This window comes from Eucalyptus grandis, chromosome 10 (assembly GCF_016545825.1).
Source record: "Eucalyptus grandis isolate ANBG69807.140 chromosome 10, ASM1654582v1, whole genome shotgun sequence".
Classification (NCBI taxonomy): domain Eukaryota; kingdom Viridiplantae; phylum Streptophyta; class Magnoliopsida; order Myrtales; family Myrtaceae; genus Eucalyptus; species Eucalyptus grandis.
This window is the reverse complement of record NC_052621.1, coordinates 22,657,239-22,664,088: the sequence shown is the minus strand read 5'-3', so window position 1 is coordinate 22,664,088 and position 6,850 is coordinate 22,657,239.

Sequence of the window (6,850 nt, the reverse complement as noted above, 5' to 3'; positions counted from 1 at the left end):
CTTCACTCACTTTAAGCGTGGGTGGCTATTATACCAGCCTACACAGTAGTAACTAAGGCATGCAAGTATACCATAACGTGGAGTCTACCTTCCCTACCATGAGGCCTCTTAATTTCTCGTCTATTTTTCTCTTCCCGACCGAGAGGAAATATAGAGGACAGCGCAGGGTCTCCCACTCTTGGGCGATTCTCCCGCCTGTTTCATCTTTAAGCCTTTTAAGGATCTGCTCAGGTCCGAAGAAAACAATATGTCGAGACGAAGCATAAGGAATCCATTAATTTTCACTTACTTTGGAATTTGGATCATATGGGCCATCATAGCTGTTCTCAAAATCCGATTTGCAATCAGGAAAGATAGGGTTTTCAGTCGTTATTGGTACTTCCTATTATTTTGTCTCAAAATAAACTATTTTACTATAAATTAACTTCTTTATCCGTATAAAATGATAGAGGATCACGTGTCATGTGGTCATGTGAGTCTTCTTAATCAACCAAACATTTGAGCTATATCAACTAAAGTTTGTATAGAAGTCAATCAAACGTCTTTTTTTTCTTCCAAACTTTAGCTTTATCTTGTAATGTTTTACGCCCTTGCATATCTTCATCTATGAGATTTGAATCAAAAGGGAATATCTTTCCTCTACTAATTCATTATTCATATTATAATCTTGTCTTTAATTCATCAGATATTATACAGAATAGATATTTCTTGACTTGATTTTAGGTCATCGAAGAATTCTTCGAGCCCAATTTGATTTGATTATAAATTATGAGGAGCCATTCAATGCACAATGATTTTGTTATAATTTAAAGTCAACATTTCAACTGTTTTTCATTTTTGAATTTTAATAGATCTCTCTTTAATGATTTCCTTCTAGTTAGTTTAATATTTCTCTACAAGTGATTAGCTATATTGCGGTATTTTTTTTATATTCAAGAAATTTCATTTACTGGATTCATGGAGTTCCTTTTTATGGTACATAAAAACAACAAAGAAAAATTGAACAGTAAGTCCAAAACCTCATGTACGGTATCCAATTAAGTGTTAAACTTTTTCAATAAACAATACCATAAATTACCCTCTTGTGACTCAAAAAGCGCTTATTTTACATCTTTGAATTGCACTTTTCAATATAATTTTAGGACTTGATTACATTTTTCGAACATGGTATAGGACATGATTGAACCAATTGAAAGGTTTAAACCTCGATTGCACTTTTGGTAAATGTTTAGTACTTGATTGAACAACTTAAAAGATTTAAGACTCAATTGCATTCCATATATAAGATTTAGGACTTGTAACACGATTTTTTCTAACAGCTCCTACATATTTTTCCTTGTGCTCAAATCATAGGCATCACCCTCTCCTATTTTTTTTATTTTATCAAAAGAAATTTTTATTCATTGTTCAAAATGATACATTAAAAATACATAAACTTCATGACAAAGTAAATTGAAAAAAAAAAAGGAACAAAGCCTAGATTACTACAAAACAAAATCAAATCCAAAAAACAAGATGGATCAAGGAAGCACTAGAGGCTCCAACACACACTTGTTCCACAAAAACGGATTTGTTAAGCAACATAATTGGTGGCCACCAATCAATGAATCTTGTATCTTCGTTAATGATGAGAACACACCGGAAATTCCTTCTCTAATAACTACGGCATTGCCCATAGGCGGTGCATGCCTATGTTTGATTTCATTTATACCATCAACATACAGGGACCACCGAAACAAGTTGAATAAACATAGATATAGCATTTGGAAGAACAAATTATCGTGGTTTAGCGAGATGCCAAAGCTCCTATGATTCCCATTGAAGCTGAAGGTAGAGGACCTGTACACAGACAAAACAAAGGGGTATCAAATTCCCAATAGCATATTTATTGAACTTTTAGATCTAGATCAAGAGATGCTAAATCTTGGATCTACAACTAGATCAAGAGAATTCAAAATCTCATATCTAGAACTAAACCGAAATAATAGAGCTCACAGATCTAAATTGTAAGAGAATAAATAATAAGAAAAAAACAATAAAACACAAACAAAATCAACAAGAGAGGGAGGGGGTGAGAGTAGCGCAAATCCTCCCCATAGCTGAAGGTTTAAGAAAATGATGGAGACAGAGACTTTTCAACTTTGGACGGAGGGTTGACAACAGAATTGAATGTGTTTTCTCGCCTGGCTTCAATAGCTTCCCTATGAATGGCCTTTTTCGTGCTCTTGCTCTGAATCACCCACTATTTTTCTCTTTATCCCAATCACTATCAAGAACAACCCGTTCAGCCCCTCCCCCAATCAGTCCATCCATTCGATATCGCCTCGGTCGCCTTCTCCAGCACAATTGCCTCCTCCCTCAACCTTGCGACCCTCTCTCCACCGCCTCTTGATGTTGTCGTCTGGTTGATCGCTTCAAGCACGTGCTTCACGCACACCTCTCTCCTAGTCTTTTTCTTCACCGGATCCCCTAGGGTGACTTTATCCAATTGAGTCAACGATTATCACAGAGTCAGGATGCGGCAAGGAAAGAGACAAGAAGACATGAGTCTCAAAGGAGCTCAATGACATGGAGGCATGCACAAGGCACGTGCTTGAGGCAATCAAGGAGATGGCAGCATGGGAGGTAGCGGAGAGAGGGTAGGGAGGCTAAAGGAGGTGGTGATTACGCTGGAGAAGGTGACCGAGCCGAGTGAATGGGTTATTACAGACAGTAGGGATAAGGAAAAGGAGGGTGGATGAGTTCAGAGCGAGGGCACGGAAAAAGGCCACCGCTCACTCGATCGCATGAAGTCGCACCAGGGGAACTTGTCGGGATGCAGATGCCAACGACCTTGAGGAATGTGCAATGGTGAAAATATGATTCTGGCGATGAGCGGGTAGCACTTATATAGGGTGTGTGTATTTTCCTAGGAGTGCCAAAAAAGTAACTATACAAAAAAAATCTGAAGCATTATTAATTAAGGAGAGACTTCTTGGAAAGTAATTATAAGACGCGGTCTGATGAAGTGTCTCATTTCATACTTTTCCGAACCCATCATGTCTCGGACGCGGTTCAAGATACACTTGACTTTTATTTCCTAACTAAACTTTCCTTTTAATTAACTTGCAGTATGAAAAACAATAGCAATACAAGGCCACGTCTATTATTATTGATAATATTATCAATTTTGGGCATATTATTTTGGGTGATGTTTGGTAACCATCTCAACAGTGACTGATTCTAATTTTTTGTTCTCGAGAGCAGTTTGGGAACAGAATCGCGTTTGGTAAAATTTTTGTTCTCGGAAACAAATTTGGAGTAAAATCAAAAATTAAAAAAAAAAAGTTAATTCTTGTTCCAGGAACAAATCTGAGAATTAAATCTTCTTCCATTTTCTCTTCTTCTTCTTCTCTTTTCTTCTTCTTCATCTACCGCCATCCCACGATTGCTGTCCGCCACCGCCGTCTACTGTCCACCGCCACCGTCCGCCACCACCGCCATTCGCTGGTCGCCGGCAACTAGTCCGACGAGCTCGCCGAAGGCTCGCCAAGCCAAGGCGAGGTCCGGTGAGCTCACCAAGGCTTGCCCAGCCCCGCTGAGTGGCCAGGTGGGGCTAGGCGACTCTTGCCAGTGGCCAAGTGGGCCTTGCCCAGCCCCAGTGAGGCCAACAGGGCTGGCCCTCATCCGGCCGGCTACCGCCACAAAGGAAAAAAAAGAAAAGAAAAAAAGTAAAAAAATTATTTAAAAATTAAAAATTGATTTGGAACATAATCAATGAGCACAATACCAAACGCAATTCTATTCCAGAATCAGAAATTTTGGACAGTTACCAAACGGCTTAAAATGCTTAGAAATTGTTCTCAGGAAAAAAATAAAAAAGAATCATTTCTGATCAGAATCTGTTCCCAAGAATATAATCGTTACTAAAAGCGCCCTTATTGCCCGATCCCAAAGCCCGTGAATCTAATACACATGCATTGTTGAATTATGTGTTTCCACCTCATTCAATAATCATGTGAACCTACATATATGAGTGGTCATCGTCATCGTTCAACCTCTCAACTCCCTATAATTCTTTCTGCAATGAAACTCAATCTCCTTTCCTTTATCCCATTATTTTAGTACATAACCACCCTTTTTGCTTGCACTCAAGTCTCAGGCATCACCTCCACTTTGTTGTGTTCTATGGCAAAAAAAAACCTTCGATGGCATCTTCAACATGGCCGTTTCAGTGAGCTCGCTCTCAACCATATTTTCTAGCAACATCAATGTGACGTAAAAGAGAGAAATTAATAAATAAATAAATAAATAACCACGTCAATATTTTTTATTAATCAAGTTAGACAAAATTAATGGAAAGACTTGCATCAATTTGACAAGTTTTATGATTTAAGTGTACTTTTTAAAAAAATTTGACAAAATTAAGTGTACTCGCATCAATTTGACAAGTTTTATGATTTAAGTTTACTTTTTAAAAAATTTAAGACTTAATTACATTCTGTGACAAGTTTTAGGACTTCCAGTGTACCTATCCCTTAAATTTACAAAAAAAAAAAAAGATCCATGTACATTGTCAACTTAGGAAGGAAAACAATTCATAATGTTTAACTACCACTTGGATTCTTGCATCATGGTTGTGTTGGGAAAACATTCCCACGGAATTCTGATGATTTCAAGATTATCTTTGGTACTGATATTTGTCATGTTGAATGCAAATGGTAAATTAGTATTACAAATATCTATGTCTCTTTCATATTTGCAAAGATGAGAAACAAAGCTATAATAGTTAAGGTGAACAAGCACCCATGTGAGTGTTGTCTCATGGTTAGAGGTACTTGTGTCAGGTTAGAGTTCTTGTAAATCATTGATTACTGGTAAAAATGAAAGGAAAAATTATCAAAAATGTCATAAACTTATTGTGATTTTTCTAATTCAATCTTAAACGCCCCCCCATTTTGGCCAATATAGTCCTAAACATTTTGTAATTGTGTCAATTCAATCCATCCAGTCAAATTTTGCCGACTGGCTCTAACGTAGACGCCAGCTAGCACCAACAATAATCTTTTAATTTTTTTTTGAATTTTTTTTCTTTTTTTTTCTTTTTTCCTTCTCCATACTTCTTCCTCTTTGCCAACGACCGGCCAAAGGAGAAGGCTAGTCATCTGGAATGAGGTGTCCCTCCTTCTTTCTCTTTGCCAACGACTAGCTAAAGGAGAAGGCTGGTCATCTGGACTGAGGTGATTGGCCAATGGCAAGCTCGCCTCTTTGTCACCGGGCGAGAATGAGGTTGCCCAGCCACTAGCTAGGGCTCATCTCAATAATGGCCGAGTAAGGCCAATCTCGCCCAAATTTGGTGAGGCAAGCCCTCACCAATGGATCGGCAAGCTTGACCTTGCCCAGCCCATGGCAAGGCTTACCTCATTGATCCATTTGTCAAGGCTTGCCCTCATCGGATCTAAGCAAGGTTAGCCTTGCCAATGGTCGAGCAAGCCCGCCTTCACCCGGTGATGATGAGATGAGCTTGCCACTAGCCAATCGCCTTAGTCCCATGATTACCCCCCCCCCCCTCTGGCAGGTCACCAAAGAAGAGGAAGAAGGAGGGAGGAGGAAAAAAAAGAGAGAGAGAGAGAGAGAGAGAGAGAGAGAGAGAGAGAGAGGGGGAGGGAGAGAAAGGAAAAATAAAATTAAAATATTATAAAAAATTGTCTATCGCATCGACTTGCCAAATTTGGTAGCTGGACTAAATTTGCACAATTGAAAAATATTTAGGACTAAATTGACCAAAAAAAAAAAGTTTGGGATTGAATTGGAAAAATTACAATAAGTTTAAGACTTTTTTATCATTTTCTCAAAAATGAAAAGATCATTGATCCTATCATCATGCATCATTTCATTGGTACTGTCATTAAATATTGTCATACAACTCACTTCTAACCTGCAAGTGATGAATTTTGGATCGTGCTACTAAGGACTTAACACTAATGATAGGGAGATACGCATCTAAGGGCGCGTTTGGTAACGATTCTGTTCCCGGAAACTGATTCTGACCAGAAATGATTATTTCTGATTCTGTTCCCGGAAACTGATTCTGAGTAAAAAAACGCATTTGGTAACAAATAAAATTTCTGATTCTGGAATAGAAAAAGAATAGAAACGCGTTTTGTAACTATATAAAATTTCTATTCCAATTCTTTTTTAATTACCTTTTTAGATTAAAATAAATTTGATATTGAATTTTCATAAACCATTCACTGATTAATTATATTTTTATACTAAGTAATAAAAATATTAACTAATCAATTTTTATTATATAGTAAATAATAAACCATAGTATAAACTATACTAATATCCCTACAATATGTAATAAATAAAAATACTAAATTATAACATAAAATTAAATATGTATTCTATATACAACAAATATATATTTCATACTAGGAAGAAATAAAAATAAAATATAGAAATAAATTTTTTTTTTTATTCGGCACTTTTGATTCTCTTTTTTGATTCTCGGACGGAGAATCATATTTTTTCTGATTCTGAATTCTTGTCCAAAACTGATTCCGGGAGTAAATTTATTCCCGAATCGTTTGGACAAAAAATTTACCAAACGCGATTATGTTCCCAAACGATTGGGAACAAAAATCAGAATCGAGCCTTTGTTTGGATGGTTGCCAAACAGGGCCTAAAGATAATCAACTACAGAAAAGAGTCGTTACAAGTGTTGGGTTCTGTAGCTAAAAAATGGAGAAAGATATCTGAAAAGCAATTGCCAGCTTTCAATTCTCAGGTGGTGGGACAAGAGTAGCAAACACCATTTTAAAACTTACGAAAATTTAAGGAATGCCACTAAATTAGCAATCTTAAT